Raw genomic sequence first — 19,258 nt, 5'->3', positions numbered from 1 at the left:
CGAGTCAATTTTTATTGCTAGCGCTCTCGAGCGCTAGCAACTACGTTAGTCTATATTTCTGAAAGGTGTCCAGTCACTTCGTACACAAACCGAGTCGTACACAAACCAACTCGTATACAAAAAGTCAACTCGTACACAAAAACCAGAAGTCAACTTGTACACAACATTTATATACAATCGTTATGATTTAATTTTATACAAATAATGTTTGATAACACGAAGTGTTACTTTTCTTTAAGTTTTTTTCCCTAAATATTTAAATAATTCAACTTCCCTGATAGTATAGGAACATCAAAGACATCAAAGAAGTATTGTTAAACCAACACCCGCGCGGTGGTTTCTTGGATCTGCGACAAACGCTAATTACGAGATGCTCATAATTCGGTATCCTTTAATTATGAGATACTATATGTATCGAAAACGTCTCCAAGTTTCTTCATTCCTTATACTTCACCATGGTTCGAGAGAGTTACAATAATTGACTTGAGTGGACTAGTCTAATAGTGCTTGTTACTTGTGCTTGTTTTATCTTACTTTTGTTTTGGTATGTAAATATTATTCAAATAAAAAATAAATAAGAAATTATATGTCTTTGTCTGTTTTCATTAATAAACCACAACAAAGAATGAAAGATGAGAAACGGCCTCAAGACGGCACAAGAGAATAACAATGGGAAAATTATGTTATATGAAGGAACCAAAATGACCATAATATTGAATAAAAAAGTATAATAAATAAGTAGTACTATAGAGAGATAGAGAGTATATATAATGACATCATGTGTCAATATTCATATAACAAAATTATGTACGACATACATTCCGGAAAATCTTGTCAACAAATCAATCTGCGCATCGCATCGCATCGCGCATATGGTATATGGAAATTCAGAGGCATAAACTAGTTAAAAATGTACAGAAAACACATTTGTGTACCAGTTGACTTCTCAATTTTTTGGGAAACTATGGCAAATATTACCTTAAATCACATAGGAAAACGTATGTATGAGTTGTGTACGAGTTGACCAATGTTGACTTCTGGTTTGTATACGAGTTGACTTTTTTTTGTGTACGAGTTGACTTTTTGTATACGAGTTGGTTTGTGTACGACTCGGTTTGTGTACGAAGTGACTGTAAATCTTCTGAAATACGCATGCTCGACTTCACGGTCGGGGATTCTGGGAAAACTACTGTAGATAGACTGTGCTAGATAGACTGTACGATAACAATTTCGTTTTGTCATACAAAAATAGAAATGATCCGAATTTATACTGGCCTTTCCTGTCTGATATGCGCGATATACATTTCGTAGGTTAAAGACAGTCAATACCAGTCTAGATCCGGATTCTGAATTTTTTTTTAAATTTATTGTCTAACCTACACATAAAAGTACAAGAAAAAATTTGGCCATATAATGCCAAGATTCTAGACATCTAGCTTTCCTTACAGTTTTACCACCTTAGTGGATAATTTTGGCAAGCTCGGAAAAAAAACCCAACAACAACAACAAAAATCAAAAATCTTTTTCAGAGTATGTCGGAAAGACATGTCAATTTAGTGTTTATCATCTGAAAATACATATGATCTGAAGTTTCGTGTTTTGTTGTCTAATCTGCACGTAAATGAACAAAAAGGTACAGTAACTCGGCCTTATAAAACCAAGATTATTTTAAAAGTTGTAATGAATACAAAGCTTTGCTAATCTACCTTTATGGGTCTTTCCGGCAAGCTCGGAAAACCGCGGCAACCTCGGATATGTTTTCCGAGCTTGCCGGAAAGGCCCAAAGGTGCTCATTGGTTCTACTGACCTTTTATTGTTCACCTTGAAATTGAAATTACAGTAAAAAACAGAATTCTTAAAGCACAGTTATGAGTTAAGCACACTCTTAGATTCACCATTCTGAATTGTGACAACCCCCCCCCCCCCCAAACTCAACCCCCAGTGCACCAATCTGCCTTCCTATTAATAATTAATCGATTCATCAAATTTAACAAATGGTTCAGATATCTTCTACTGTATTTTATTATGCTACAGCGCTAGCTCACCAATCTTTTTAAAAGATAAGCTTGTAACCTCCTAGCCTGGATGTAAACAATCACGAGCGGCATTGTGGGAAGAAGACACTAAAGACCCGATATACGAAAAACGTGATTTGATCTGATGCTTTGTTGGCAAATATTTTAAAAAAAAAGTGTAGTTTAGTATAGCATAATGCTTCATAATCAATAATTTTTAAAAATAAATCATGTATAACACTCAATCTGATTATTTTATTTTTTGAAAAATCATCAGGTCGAATATCAGGTTCTTTAGTATATCAAGTCTTTAGTACGTCCTCGGAAGTAGCCATGCAAGTCGGAATTACAGACAGAAAATGAGAAGAAAATATGTGAAGTTGACAGTTGTACATTTTCTTAACGTACGGGCCGTATGTAGACATGCACGTTTAATCCACATCTACGAAGCACATAAAATCCTTGGTTGCGTACAGGGAGCATTAGTTTTAAAGGGATATATATATTCTTGCGCAAATTGTTTACGAGGAAATTCTGACGATCACATTAACAGCGATGAACAGTCTTGTGTCGGAGTTTTCTGTGATAAATGTAGCGAGTGATGAAAGAGTTCACGGTGACATTGTAATATATGATTGGTGTGGACCATAGAAGTGAAGGTTAGAATTTTCCTTATCTAAAATTTAACAGCTGCTTACAGCACTGATGTTTACATGTATATGCCAGCAAATGTAGAAATGAACGCACAAACACTGATGTATGTTATCTATTTTATGGTTCAGTCTCTGTCTGTGAGCCCTGACATGACATTGTCAAATCCCCATTGCTTTACCTTATATTTAAATGCATGAGAGCATGTAATTTCACCAAGACTTATTTTTTTTATTGAAACAAAAAAAAGCAAAAATTCAACAATACACTATCTGACATACTACATGTATAAAAATGATAATTATTGTTATATATTCTTCAACAAGTATGAATAGCTGTTATAACTAGGGCCTTAATTAATATTATAATTTGTTATACCTTTAAAAATTTGTTCTTATATAAATCTATACCAGTGTACACTCAAAATGTCTAACATTTCCAAGGTTTTATGAGCAATCATAAAAAAATCTATGTTGAACCGCAAAGTGAGATATTGAACCTGTCGATGAGATCATTGGACTGCTTACATATTACAGTATGCGCAGGATTAGTTAAATCCCATTTGCATTCGTTGGTGTTCGAAAGTTACGGAATTGACAGAGTTTTACCTCAGTGCTGGTAAAGGAAATTTACATCACGGAAGCCACTACAAAATACATGTATGTCAAACAAAAAAAGAAAGTAAAAGATATATCAAAACATTCATTGACCGTGTTCTCGGGATAAAATGCAATTTGCTGACCCCTTGAACCAAACTGTTTCCCTTCGGCCTAATGGCCTCAGGCAAACAGTTTGGTTCTCGAGTCCGACAAAACACATGTTGCCCTCAAACCCAGTTAGTAAATGTGTATTATTATTGGAAAATCTCAAAAATGTCACTCAGTTAAATTGCAAAAGAAATTTGGAAATATATTTATACATAAAAGTTTGAATTATTTCTGTGATAAGACGGCAGGATTGATTTGTGTTTTGTTTATTGCCCCTTCAAATTTTTTTTAGTCATATTATTATGCCACCACTTGCTGGTGGAGGCCTGCAAATATAGACCTGTACTTGACACTTATGGCCTTTGGGAAGTGAGGGATCTTTTTCGTGCCAGCACCTTCTGTGACACAGAACCTCGGTTCATAGGTTTCATCCGAGGAACCTATCTCCACATCCAGCTGTGGGATTCGAACCTGCGACGTAAGGATCAGCTTCTTACTGACACTTTGATTGATTGTATGTTGTTTTACATCTTACTTGAGAATTTTTCTCTTGTATAGAGACATTACCACATACTGGTGAAGGGCTTCAAACATAGACCTTAATACTTGGCACTAAGGCCCATTGAGCAGTGAGGGTTCTTTATTGTCCCAACATCTACTGAGAGGTTTTTAAGGTCTCATCTGAAAAACCTTTGACTTTCATTCTAATGCTTGGCGCTTGGTGAAGGAACCTTCATTACCTGTATGTTTATGTCTTAGGTTTGACACAGCAAATGAGAATCAAGCCCAGGCCTCCTGATTACAAAATGAATGCCCTACAACTAGGCTACCATTACAGATAATGAACTAGATTAATTACCATGTAAAACATTGCTTAGGCCAAATAAAAAAATATGTGTGGTTCCGGTTACCCGACCTTCCCTATTTTATACCCCCGACCCTAAACTTTTTTTGGCAATTTTCATATTTTTTCTGCAATTTTCCCCGATTTCTATCAATGGCTCCAGTTTAAGTTTTAGCTTCAGCAATGATGGCCTCCTTGCAAAACGTAGTGCAAGTGTTTAATAGTGTTAAATCCAAAGCAAGCTGGCATGTAGGTGTCCCCTACCAATATTGACTAGTATATTATCACACCACATCTAAATGCAATTTGCAAAGCAGTGATAGGTATTATTTAGAAAAAATTAAGAAAATCATTTTGTTAAAAAAAAAAAAAAAAAAAAAAAAAAAAATTCCCTACCTACCTATCCTAATTTTTTTGGAAGTGTAACCGGAACCACACATATTTTTTTGTTTGGCCTTAGTAAAAAATTAGTTCTTGAAATTAGAAAATAGATTTTTTTATGATTGGGGTATGTAAACTTAGAGTGGTATTTGGGTTATACAGTAAAACACGCTTACTGCGAACAGACTTAAATAAGGAATTGAAGCGTATAGTGAAGTGATTTTCATTCCCTGTGGTTTTAAAACATACTGAAAACTAAACTGAAAAATGAATACATTTATAATGAATCAAAATTATTTGTCCCTGGCACTTATAAGCATGTTTTACTGTAATGACAAAATAATGGGGATTTGTTTTCACAGTGGCTGTATATTGTGAATAATTTAATAAGTCGATAGCAACTTTTCAGTTTTAAACTAATCTCGTTCAAGCAGATGCTTGTCTGTCTCCATAAACTCCAATGAGCAGGAGTTTATGGAGACAGTCGAGCATCTGCTTGAATGAGACTAGTTTTACACATGCTATCTACATGATCTAAGTGGTAATTTTTTTAAAAAAAATATGTATACTGGTATATTATTTAAAAAGTACAAATTATACCAAAAATACCGACTAACCGGTTATGAAAATCATAACTCGTCATCCCATACTAAACCGGTTACTATATTTCTGACTGATTAGATGGTTACCCAGTTGACCATTGCCATCCCTAATAAATTTTTTACATGTATAAGTTAATGTGCATTTCCTTTGTGAAATCATGAAAAAAAACCTCCTAATTAATCCCTATTTATATTATATTTTGTAATTACATCCTCAAAATTGACTGCATGTAAACATCTATTTAATAGAATACTTTTTACAAATAATACACGGAAAATGTGACAGTATCTTTGAACTCTGTTTGATGGTTTCATTAGGGGTGTCAATGAATATTCGAGTACTCGACTATCATTCAATCATATTGACTATCGACTAAAATTTGTTAAGTCGGTTGTTCGTTTAAAATTTGCTACTCTTAAATTCAATGTAAAAAAAAATTGGATCTGCTCAGTTCATTTATTAAAGTATCAGTGTTCAAACTCAGGGAAAGGCTTAACCAGTCTTTGTTAATTGTTCAAAGGAATTTTGTTGTTCGACAAACATGCATTGGCATACTTTAAAAGATGTCGGATCCAAATTGTAACGTTTCAACCTGCAATTTCGTAAGATCTCAGATCTCATATAATGCAACTACCAATTAATGAAGAATTAATAAAACTTTATAAATACATGTAAATTGGGGAATGGTTATGAGCATAATTCAAAGGTGTTTCTCTCTGATATTAATATCAATCATTTTTAAATTGTATTGATTGAATGCAAAAAATCTCATAATTAAAATTTTGTTTTTATAAGAGTTACACTTTAATTGTTTAACAATCACGGGTCACTGACAAGACACATTCAAATGGCTTCAGGTAAGAAATCTATAACGGGTACATGTACAGCAGCAGGAAAAGAAAGGATAAATACGAGCATTTGATGTTCTGTATATAGATAAAATGTGCAGTCAGTGATTTTTTTAGAGCTGACTTGGGGCCGAATTTCGGCCCCAGTCCCAATTGAAAATATGCCTGTATTTTCCCAAAATGTAATGGAAGTTTTCCCAAAGAAAAACCTACAAAATATGTGATCAAATTTAGCTTGTTTATTGCATGTTTTTCAAGCAGGTTTTGTTGTTCAGGTGGCAGGGGATAGTTTCGTACTAAAGACCCGGTCAAATTTCTTAAAGAATTGAGATATCCCGTTTGATGTGATATTTTATGTAGAAAAATGATTAGAATAATTATGGGACACATTTGCAGTGTAGCAGAGTGCTTGTTGAAATAAATGATGTGCAACATATAGGTGTCACTATGACGCTTATATACAGAGTTGTAAATGCGAACCTAAGACACATGGTCAGTTGCAGAGGAAATTCACTGAAAAGCAGTAGGCCTTAGAAGAAGGTGTGTATCTCAGAGGGAAGGTGAATGGCCCCCTATCAATTGGTGAATTTTCATTAGGGCATGCATTAATTTACAGACTACTGGGTGTTTTATCCTGCTCGCTCGGGCCTGGGGGTGGGTTGTATGGGTACGACTGAGGCCCAAATCTTGGAAAAACAAGCCAAAATTTGGGGAGACCCCAGGTGTATTTTTGGTACATGTGCACCCTACTAGGCAAATTACATGTAATTTGTTGACATAATTTGTGAGCCATGGGCATATGAAGTGTAATTAATTAGCCCCTGGAAAACTGTCCCCATGTACATGTTTTAAGGATCGCATGTATATGTGTACCCCCTCAGCACATGTTTGGCATTTAAAAAAACTATCCTCTGCCACCTTCAAGAAAACACCAATTTTCAGAAATATGTAATTTAGTCTAATTCTTCTCTAAATAAATTTATTGATGTATGCCATTTTCAAAACTCACCATATTTCTTTTATTTGACTCTTATTCATTTAGGTAGAGAGACCTAAACACAAGGGGGAGGGGGGGTAAACCTTTCCCAGTACACATTTTCAAAGAGTTTGAAGCATCAGCATAACAAACCTTAACAGAGTAAGGCAATTTTTGTCTGAGAAAAAATTATTTGTTTGAAAATAATAGTTTGGGCACTGTCACATATATTTTATCAAATTTTGATGCAATCACTTAGTATTAATTAAAATTAAAGGGGCTCAGTTATTGCGATATCGCTGAAATTACAAATTATAAACTTACTCTTTTTTACATGTATTTTCACTGAATATCATTATTTTGAGAAAAGAATGAGTCAGTATGCAAAAATATCAGTTCACAGAACCACATTTATTCAAAGAATTGCTGTGCTTTATTTTTTTTTCAAATTAGACCCATCTTACTATTGATAATTACATAAAAAAAAAATACCCCCCTCCCCATCATTTTCCCCCTCATTTGTCTTCTATAATGTGATAGAACTTAAACTTTTCATTATTTTCATATAGATTATATATTTTTCTTTAAACAGATGGTCTTTTTGCATATTTAATGAACAAAATATGAGAAATATGTACATTTTCATGTAATTATTGGATTCTACTAAACACCTGAAATTTACTCACAAATGCCAAGTAAGGACAGGATGATCACTTTAATTATTCAGGGGAATCAAATGCATGTATTTGATCACTCAGATACATGGAAATTGAATGGAAATATACTCAGAAAAAGGACAGTCAGTAAAATCAGATTTCCACAGTATATTTTCTATAGAATCAGGTAATGGTTGGAGGGGTAGGGTAGATAACTGCAATTTTCAGGACACTTCTTCTTGAACCTTTGATGCAAGAGGGGTTTTTGTATATTACAATAAATATCCTGAAAAATAGATTAGGTTTTCTTTTTGCAAACAAGCTATAGATGTATAAATTCAAGCAGTTAAGAGGTAAAATGGGATTTCTCAAAACATCAAAAATAGGAGAGTATGTGTTTCATGTGAGTACATTTCATGAAGGCATGCAATTCTTATTGAATTTTTTATATGTAGCTGCATTTGAAATTGATCAAAGTTACCATTAAACACTGTTTTGATAAGAAATAGATTCTTTTGGATTGTAGGAGTTGGTCATTTTTGAAGTAACACAAAGAATATGGGGTTAAGGTGGTTGACCGACAATTGGTGGGGTCACTTATTTGCCTCTAACTTTTTTATTTTTCATTGAAATAAGACATATTTAGTATATTTTTACTCAGAATTGATTGCACTTTCTAATTATGGAAAGTTATTTTAATTAAAAAGCAAACTTTGAAAGTTAAAGGTGGCAGGGGATAGTTTCGTACTAAAGACCCGGTCAAATTTCTTAAAAAAATTGAGATATCCCCTGTTTGATGTGATATTTTATGTAGAAAAATGATTAGAATAATTATGGGACACATTTGCAGTGTCGCAAAGTGCTTGCTGAAAAAAATGATGTGCAACTTGTAGGTGTCACTATGACGCTTACCATATACAGAGTTGTAAATGCGAACCTAAGACACGTGGTCAGTTGCAGAGGAAATTCAGCTGAAAAGCAGTAGGCCTTAGAAGAAGGTGTGTATCTCAGAGGGAAGATGAATGGCCCCATATCAATTGGTGAATTTTCATTAGGGCATGCATTGATTTACAGACTACTGGGTGTTTTATCCTGCTCGCTCGGGCCTGGGGATTGGTTGTAAGGGTGCGACTGAGGCCCAAATCTTGGAAAAACAAGCCAAAATTTGGGGAGACCCCAGGTGCATTTTTGGTACATGTGCACTCTACTAGGCAGATTACATGTAATTTGTTGACATAATTTGTGAGCCATGGGCATATGAAGTGTAATTAATTAGCCCTGGAAAACTGTCCCCATGTACATGTTTTTATGGATCGCATGTTTATGTGTACCCCCTCGGCACATGTTTGGCATTAAAAAAAACTATCCTCTGCCACCTCAGCCAAGTTGGATTTCTTCATAATTAGATAATTCATACCACTATTGTTCTTGATGCAAGTAATTAGATAATCCATACCAAGAATAGTCTTGATTAGTTATAACAATTGTTTGTTAAAGTAATACAAAGACAAAAACAAAGCTTTTTGACAATGCTTTTTAAGTGATTGGGCTTTCTGGGAGATTCCCCATTTAGCCTAATTGATGCTGAAATTCCCAATTCTGAGGGCCCCAGCCCCCAGTCCCAAAGTACTGAAAAAAAACACTGGCAGTAAATATTATATTTGAAATCAAATACATTTGATACATATATTTATTACTACGAAAATGTTAATGATTCAATAATTTGTTGTATAATGGTTATAACGTAGCTTAAATATTGTACAGGCTAGCAGTCTCTTAAAGACAAAAAGGAAAATGACATGAAAAATTAATTTAAATTTCAACGAGTACTCGACTTTCATTTGACTAAAGCCTCTGACTGTGCGACTTAGCTGTCCAAGTAAAATTAACATCGCTATTTATCATTTATAAGTTGTAAAGTTTTTTTTAAATTTTAAATGAGGAATTTCAATTTCTTTTGGATAGGTGTGACTGCCATCTGATAACTGAAATTTGATACCAAGCATGACCATATTTGCCAGAAGAGCATCTGTTTGGAGATGACGAAGAATAAGCAGCATAGTGAAATTTAAACAGTCTCACAAGGATAAAAGTCCTTCCATCTAGGATTATGGACACATCATGCCTTAATACATTAAGAACTTGTAATAGAAATAATTTTTTAAAAGCTCGGTGCTCTCCAAGACTTTCAATGACATTGCAATTCTCAACTTTGTGTTTTCCCATTGATCATCTATAATTAGGCCACATAAATTAAAAATTTAGATTCTCATCCTAATTTGCTAAAAATTTGGGGCGGGTGGGCGGATTTTATTTTTTATTTTTTATAATTGAAAGCATCAACAAACCATTCGTACACGTAATTTTTATATTAATGCCAATATGAATAGATTTTTTTGTTTTCATATTCTTTTAAATATCTTCAGAAGATTCTTGTTATAGAAAATTAAAATATTTATAGTTTTATTAACAAATTATCAAGTACACAGATACGACACACGCCAAACAAAATGAGGTACTGATCCTAATAAATTGCATATGCATGTTTTCTCATCGGCCTTTCCCCTTTCCTACCTTATAGTTTTACCAACTCCTCCTGTTCTGTGTGATTTATCACAGATTTCCACTGTCCTCATACATTCAATCGTTCTTGATACTTGACATGTTAGACATTAAAATATATTTGCAAAACAGGAATGAGGATTGAGGATTGTGTAAATCTGTAAAATATTCTACTGAAAAGCTTAGGCCTGAACAGTTTTAAGATTTAACATTTCCTTAGCACTATTATTCTCTGAAGTCTTTGGACGATGTTTTATTTTTTTTAATGCAAAATCACATACAACTGGAGATCGTTATTTAAAACTTGACCATGTGTATTTTCTTTCTCTGTTTTTACTTGGTTAAAATCTCTTTAAACTTGCACATGCCAGTGATGGTATCTAGATGTATTTATATGTTATTTTTGCTTTTCTGCCTTCTCTATACTGACAAATTATCTTTTCCTTACATATTTAAACTGCTTTTATTGCCGATTTTTCTCCATGCTTCACACAGGTTTTTTGCTATAAATAGCGCCACGTGACTTTTAATACAGGCGGGAGATAACTCTTAAATTTTGACCCAGATTCTTGTTGAATAAAAATACATGAAAATAATATGTTTGGAATCCAAAAAGCAAAATAAAAAACAACGGGGCGGGGCACTTTGAGAGGGGCGGGCGGGGATGAGAATCTAAAGATTAATTTTACCTGGCCTTAGCGATGAAACAGTCATAACCCCTCTAATTTAATTCAAAATTTTGCAACATGCCCTCTTTGAATATTGTAGCAACATGTAAAATATCATTAATTTTTTTGCACTACAACAGTGCAATTTGTTATTTCAAGAAATTGGTCTGATTTTAATATAGCTTTGATTACAAATAGACAACTCTTAGATACATAATTCTTTTTATCTTTTTAGCTCTTGTGAGCCAAAGGCTCAAAGAGCTAATGCTATGGCATTTGTGCGGTGTACGTAAACTTTTTAGCTCACCTGAGCTGAAAGCTTAAGTGAGCTTTTCACCAGTTGTCCGTCGTCTGTCCGTCCGTCTGTAATTTTATCATATTTTCATCTTCTTCTCAAGAACCACTGAGCCAAATTTAAGCAAAGTTGGTACACAGCATCCTTGGGTGAAGGGGAGTTTGTTAAAATGAAGGACCAACCCCCTTTACAAGGGGAGATAATCAAGAGAAGACAAAAATAGGGTGGGGTCATTAAAAAATCTTCTCAAGAACCACAGGGCCAGAAAAGCTGAAAGTTATGTGGAAGCATCCTGGGGTAGTGTAGATTCTAAATTCTTCAAATCATGGCCCCCAGGGGTAGGGCGGGGCCACAATAGGGAATCAAAGTTTTACATTGAAATATTTTGGCAAAATCTTTAAAAATCTTCTTCTCAAGAACCACTGGGCAAGAAAAGCTGAAACTTATCTGGAAGCATCCTGGCATAGTGTAGATTCTAAATTCTTCAAATCATGGCCCCCGGGGGTAGGGCGGGGCCACAATAGGGAATCAAAGTTTAAAATATATAGGCAAAATCTTCAAAAATCTTCTCAAGAACCACTGGGCCAGAAAAACTGAAACATATGTGGAATCATCCTGGTATAGTGTAGATTCTAATTTTTCAAATCATGGCCCCCGGGGGTAGGGTGGGGCCACAATAAGTATAATAAGGGAGGGAGGGTCTAGTGAAGAACAGCAGGGCCAAAGTAACTCAGGTGAGCATTGTTGCCCATGGACCTCTTGTTAGAATTTGGGCCATAACTCAAGAACCCCTTGGCCAATTATTGTCAAATTTGTCACAGTGTATCCATGGCCCAAGGGCTCCCGTTTATAGTAAACTTAGGGTTGTGACCCTTTAACAAGGGGAGATAATTAGGTAAATAAAACCAAAAGTACTGGTTGCTAAAAAATCGTCTTCTCAAGAACCACTGGGCAGATTATCACCAAACTTTCACAAAAGGATGAGGATATATTGTAGATTAAAATTTGCACAGGGAATTGCTCTGGGACAAAGGGCTTGGTCTCAAGGTCACTTCAAAGTTGACCAAAAATTACATTTATTAAAATGTTGATATTTTGCTTACTATAAGGACTAGGATCATCAAATCTTGTCAGTTGATGCATCTAAGGACCTCATATCATGTTGACTCAAAAGTAGTTCATGGTAACCTACTTTTTAAATTTTGCAGCCATTCTTTTTCAAAATGATTTAGAGGCATATTTTGAACAGTTTCAGGCCTATTATCATCAAACTTTTTCAGTTGACAAATGACAGAATGAGACCACTATTCTTTAAATTTGCTTGTTGTGTCTTAGGCTCATAATTCACATTATATCTACTGCAATCAACTTCAATGGATTCAAATATTTTTAATGAATTCTTATTAAAATATTTACTTGAATATATGTGTAATAAACATGTACACTAGACAAAATTGCTAACGCACCACCTAAATAAATTAAATAAATTAACATAACAGATTCGGCCCTTACCATACCTTGTCCTTTGTGAAAAATTAAAACAATTAAAAGATTATGCATTTCTCTGGTGAAAAATTGTTGAAGATGAATTAATGATCATAAAAATGTTTACAACAGATATCAACGGCATTAAGTAAGCACCACACAATACATGTAACTTCAAGATTGTTCCTCAGAATTGGGGCAACCGGAAGTTGGGTGGATTTGGTAAGGACACCAAGGCACTGAATGACTACTAAGGTATGGTAGTCATGGTAGTCAATAAGAGTATATCATTTGATTTTTAAGTGGGAGGCTGCTCCCGTCGCAACGTCACGGACCACCATCGGTAATCACCAACTTCATATCTTGGCAAAAACGGTGCACAGTGCATGTCGGGAAATCAGTTTTCGGACAAGAAGGTCCTTTAAGGGTCTTTACGTGACACCAAGACAATTGTCAATTCAACTGTTTTGGAAAAGATGGCATATTTTATATACTAGTACCAATTAGGAAAATGATCAATTCACAAATAAGAATAATAAGTGGAGCGTTAGCAATTTTGTCTAGTGTACATGTAAAAGATTATTTTAACATGTTACAAAAATTTAAATATATGTGTCTTTTTCCCCCCTTGTAAAACATTTGAATAAATGAACCCAAGAAGTACAGTAAAACCATTTTTTCTCAATTTCAACTGGACCAAGATTAAACATCAAGATATCCAATGACTCCAGATAACCATGCAGGGTAAAAAACTTAAAGAATAAGGGGTTGGGAGTACCAACTCACTTCACCATATAAATGGTACATGTATTTAGATATCGGTTTTTGAGATAATGAAGTTTAACTTTTAAGTTAAAGGCTAAAAAAGATGTTATGTTAAAATTTTCCACAAGTGACACCGTGTCTTACTGAAATCATCCCTGTGCATTTCTTGTAAGAGTATTTTTCTACTTACTGATTGTCAAAGAATGGATATCCTCAATCAGCAACACATTTGGATTACCTACTATGTAGTTATGCTGTGTAAATGTTTTGTCAAGCAATTATTATGACAGTGATGTAGCAAAACACTGATGATTCTGTAGTATGACACGTGTTACTAACATGATTGCATCAAAGATGTTAGATGAATAGAAAAGTCTAGAAATTAAAAATCAAAAGTCAAAGTTCAAGAAATGAGGGTCTGGGAGTATTAGTGTTTTGGATACAATTTCAGGAGTACTGTTGGAGAGAGTACAGTTGAATTATATATCCTCATGCTCACTCCAGATTCAGAGTTTAGGAGATGAGGTCTCTTGATATATGGGTCAAAGAAGAAAGAGAATGTTAGCAAAGTTGACAATCTAAACAGAAACATGTAACCTTTAGGTGGAAATTAAATGTTTATCCTTTTATTACGACGTCAACTTACAAGCTAAGAAGGAAGACCCACTCGTTGCTTTGCAACGAGCTTTGCTCTAGTTAAGGTCTTCCGTCTCCAACGGAAGACCTTATTGTTTTCGTTCGGTTTCTTTTTCCCTATTATTATTATTATTCTTACCGATTTTGTGCACGCAAGTTCTCGGTAACGTCTCGGCCGATTTTCATGAAACTTTCAGATCTAATAGGTATTGATCTGAACCTTATTGGAAATTTTTTTCGTTGATGACGTCACTTTCCATCTCGAGATATTTAGGATTTTCTGATTTTCAGAGGGTCGGCCTGTCCTGGAAACTCCTCCGAAACGACTTAAGATATTGAGTCAAGATTTTCAGTGAAGGTAGGGGAAGGTTTGCAGATTTGCAGGCAGGTGTCCAAATCTCTCTAGAGCAAAAGGCGCCGACGCTCGGTAGGGCTCAAAAAATGTCTCAGAAACATCTCACAAAATTTTACACCTTTTCTTTCATATCTTCATACATGTTAAGAATTTGTTAAAACATATAGAAAAAAAGTTGTGCAGAATGATACGACCTTTCATTTGATATCAAGAAAAAGGGACTGACCCCTCAAATTAGGGTCTCAGAGGCACCAAAAGTCTTTCATCGTTAACTCTTTAACGATCAATAATTTGTAATACATTATTGAAGCAAAGATGCTTATCTTAACGATTTAAATCAATATATGATAAGATTCTGATCATATGTTACATAATAAGGGGTCACAAGGGGCCAGAATGCTAAATCTTTGACGCTTTATATCTCTAAAAGGGGGAATATTTTGATAAGCAATACTGAACAAAAGATGGTCAGAATAATGTTCTAAATAATATGCACCCTTTCAATTTTTGTCAAACGGCCCCATTAAGGACTTGGAGGGGTGGCCCCTAAATATTTCCATTCAGCATATCTCCACAACAAAAAGAAATCTCTGAATAGTTGTTGAACAAAAAGTCTTCAAAATTACAAGACCTTTCATTTGATATCAAGAATAAGGGGCTGGCCCCTCAAATTAGGGGCTCAAAGGGGCCAAAAGTTTTTCATCTTTAACTCTTTAACAATCAATAATTTGTAATATATTACTGAAGCAAAGATGCTTATCTTAACAATTTACGACAATATATAATAAGATTCTGATCATATGTTACGTAATAAGGGGTCACAAGGGGCCAGAATGCTAAATCTTTGACGCTTTATATCTCGAAAAGGGGGAATATTTTGATAAGCAATACTGAACAAAAGATGATCAGAATAATGTTCTAAACAATATGCAAACTTTCAATTTTTGTCAAATGGCCCCATTAAGGACTTGGAGGGGTGGCCCCTAAATATTTCCATTCAGCATATCTCCATAACGAAAAGAAATCTCTGAATAGTTGTTGAGCAAAAAGTCTTCAAAATCACAAGATCTTTCATTTGATATCAAGAAAAAGGGGCTGACCCCTCAAATTAGGGGCTCAGAGGGGCCAAAACTCTTTCACTTATAACTCTTTAACGATCAATAATTTGTAATACATTACTGAAGCAAAGATGCTTATCTTAAGGATTGACAACAATATATGATAAGATTCTGATCATATTTTATGTAATAAGGGGTCACAAGGGGCAAGAATACCAAATTTTTTATGTTTTATATCTCGAAAAGGGAGAATATTTTGAAAAGCATTACTGAACAAAATATGGTCAGAATAATGTTCTAAACAATATGCACCCTTTCAATTTTTGTCAAACGGCCCCATTAAGGACTTGGAGGGGTGGCCACTAAATATTTCCATTCAGCATATTTCCACAACGAAAAGAAATTTCTGAATACTTGTTGAACAAAACGTTTTCAAAATCACAAGACCTTTCAATTGATATCAAGAAAAAGGGGCTGACCCCTCAAACTAGGGATTCAGAGGGGCCAAAAGCAATTCATCGATAGCTCTTTGATAATGTATATGAATCATAGGATTGAAATCTAATTAGGGAAGTCTATATATATTATTATCTTTTAACAAAGATCATAGTCAAAATCATATCTCATCTTATCGAAAAATCGGACGGAAGACCTACTCGTTGCTCGCAACGAGATCTCATCTAGTTCTTATTATTATTCTTACCGATTTTGTGCACGCGAGTTCTCCTAAACGACTTGGCCGATTTTCATGAAACTTTAAGATCTGATAGGTATTGATCTGGACCTTATTGGAATTTTTTCATTGATGACGTCACTTCCTGTCTTGAGATATTAAGGATTTTCTGATTTTCAGAGGGTCGACTTGTCCTGGAAACTCCTCCTAAACGACTTAAGATATTGATTTAAGATTTTCAGTGAAGATAGAGGAAAGATTATAGATGTGCCATTTGGCATCTGTATTTTTCCAGCTTAAAAGGCGTCGAAGGTGGCCTGTGCTCGAAAAATAAGCTCACAAGCATCTCGCAAAATTTGTCACTTTTTCCTTTATATCTTTTTACCTGCAAATATTTTGTTAAAACATGTATAACAAAAGACATGCAAAATAATAAGACCTTTCATTTGATATCAAGAAAAAGGGGCTGACCCCTCAAATTAGGGGCTCAGAGGGGCCCAAAGTCTTTCAAGTATAACTCTTGAACGATCAATATTTTGTTATAAGTTACTGAAACAAAAATGATTATCTTAACAATTTGGAAATATATGTTATAAAATTTTGATCCTATATTGCATAATAAGGGGCCAAAAGGGGCCAGAATACCAAATCTTTGACGCTTTATATCTCGAAAAGGGGGAATATTTTGATAAGCAATACTGAACAAAAGATGTTCAGAATAATGTTCTAAACAATATTCACCCTTATAATTTTTGTCAAACGGCCCCATTAAGGACTTGGAAGGGTGGCCCCTAAAGATTTCCATTCGGCAGATCTCCACAACGAAAAGAAATCTCTGAATAGGTATTGAACAAATAGTCTTCAAAATTACAAGACCTTTCATTTGATATCAAGAAAAAGGGGCTGACCCCTCAAATTAGGGGCTCAGAGGGGCCCAAAGACTTTCAAGTATAACTCTTGAACGATCAATATTTTGATATAAGTTACTGAAACAAAAATGTTTATCTTAACGATTTGGAAATATATGTTATAAAATTTTGATCCTATATTGCATAATAAGAGGCCAAAAGGGGCCAGAATACCAGATCTTTGACGCTTTATATCTCAAAAAGGGGGAATATTTTGATAAGCAATACTGAACAAAAGATGTTCAGAATAATGTTCTAAACAATATGCACCCTTTCAATTTTTGTCCAAAGGCCCCATTAAGGACTTGGAGGGGTGGCCCCTAAATGTTTCCATTCAGCAGATCTCCACAACGAAAAGAAATCTCTGAATAGGTATTGAACAAAAAGTCTTCAAAATCACAAGACCTTTCATTTGATATCAAGAAAAAGGGGCTGACCCCTCAAATTAGGGGCTGAGAGGGGCCAAAAGTCTTCCATCTATAACTCTTTAACCAGCAATAATTTGTAATACATTACTGTAGCAAAGATGTTTATCTTAATGATTTACAACAATATATGATAAGATTCTGATCATATGTTATGTAATAAGGGGTCACAAGGGGCCAGAATGCTAAATCTTTGACGCTTTATATCTCGAAAAGGAAGAATATATTGATAAGCAATACTGAACAAAAGATGGTCAGAATAATGTTCTAAACAACATGCACTCTTTTAATTTTTGTCAGACGGCCCCATTAAGGACCTGTGAACCTTTTCACAAAATATCTTACGAATAAGACAAAAATTTTCCAATTCTCCAAAATGTGTCTTATTTTGTAAAAGGTCATATATATGTTATATTTCTATCACAATAGAATAAATTGTGAATTATACTTTAGAAAAAATTCATATCTTCATCAAAGAAAAAAATTACAGAGCTGTCAAATTTTAATCTTAGTCGTAAGATTTTTTGTGAAAATGTTCACTGAAGGGGTGGCCCCTAAATATTTCCATTCAGCATATCTCCACAACGAAAAGAAATCTCTGAATAGTTGTTGAACAAAAAGTATTCAAAATTACAAGACCTTTCATTTGATATCAAGAAAAAGGGGCTGACCCTTCAAATTAGGGGCTGAGAGGGGCCAAAAGTCTTTCATCTATAACTCTTTAACCATCAATAATTTGTAATACATTATTGAAGCAAAAATGTTTATCTTAACGATTTACAACAACATATGATAAGATTCTGATCATATGTTACGTAATAAGGGGTCACAAGGGGCCAGAATGCTAAATCTTTGACGCTTTATATCTCAAAAAGGAAGAATATTTTGATAAGCAATACTGAACAAAAGATGGTCAGAATAATGTTTTAAACAATATGCTTCCTTTCATTTTTTTGTCAAACGGCCCGATTAAGGACTTGGAGGGGTGGCCCCTAAATATTTCCATTCAGCATATCTCCACAACGAAAGGAAATCTTTGAATATTTCTTGAAAAATCGTTGCCAAAATCACAAGACCGTTCAATTGATATCAAGAAAAAGGGGCTGACTCCTTAAACTAGGGGCTCAGAGGGGCCAAAAGTATGTCATCTATAGCTCTTTGATAATGGTATATAAATCAAAAGAATGAAATCTAATTAGGGAAGTCTATATATTATCATCTTTTAACAAAGATCTCATCTTTTCGAGAAATCGGACGGAAGACCTACTCGTTGCTCGCAACGAGATCTCATCTAGTTATTATTATTTAGGTCTTCCGTCTTCACGGAAGACCTTATAGTGATTCTACTGTTTCTTATTATTATTATTATTCTTATTATTATTATTATTTTTCATTTTTATTTTTCTGACCTTTTCAAATCGCGATATCTCAAAAACTACTCAATCATTTTCAGCCAAATTTTCAGGAGTGATGTGTTATCTCATGCCATTTTGAAATATTGAAAAAGTTTGGAAAAATTCACTTCCGGTCAGGAATTATTACGATTTTTCACTTTTCCACTAAAAATCTAGTCCGTGAATGTTCTCGGTAACTGTTAAAGGTAGGAGTCTGAAACTTTCAGGTATGATAGAAGGTGATTTGTAGATGTGTGATGGAAACATTTCGTGTGTCGTCGCCACTTCCGGTCGTCACAGGAAGTGATTTAAAAAGGGTAATTTTTTTAAACTTTTTTGTTTTTCATTATTTT

The 19,258-nt window shown here is 34.4% G+C and overlaps 1 protein-coding gene across 1 annotated transcript in view; it reads left to right on the top strand.

The window, feature by feature from the left end:
* Window positions 1-19,258, top strand: part of LOC133175167 (receptor-type tyrosine-protein phosphatase epsilon-like) — a 66,661-nt gene that overhangs the window by 20,368 nt on the left and 27,035 nt on the right. The gene's annotated exons all lie outside the window — the stretch shown is intronic.

Source organism: Saccostrea echinata, unplaced genomic scaffold, assembly GCF_033153115.1.
Source record: "Saccostrea echinata isolate AGI-Se365-2 ecotype Australia unplaced genomic scaffold, CSIRO_AGI_Sech_v1 ptg000061l, whole genome shotgun sequence".
Classification (NCBI taxonomy): Eukaryota; Metazoa; Mollusca; class Bivalvia; order Ostreida; family Ostreidae; genus Saccostrea; species Saccostrea echinata.
The sequence above is the reverse complement of the archived record's forward strand: the minus strand, read 5'-3'. Positions and strand labels throughout refer to the sequence as shown.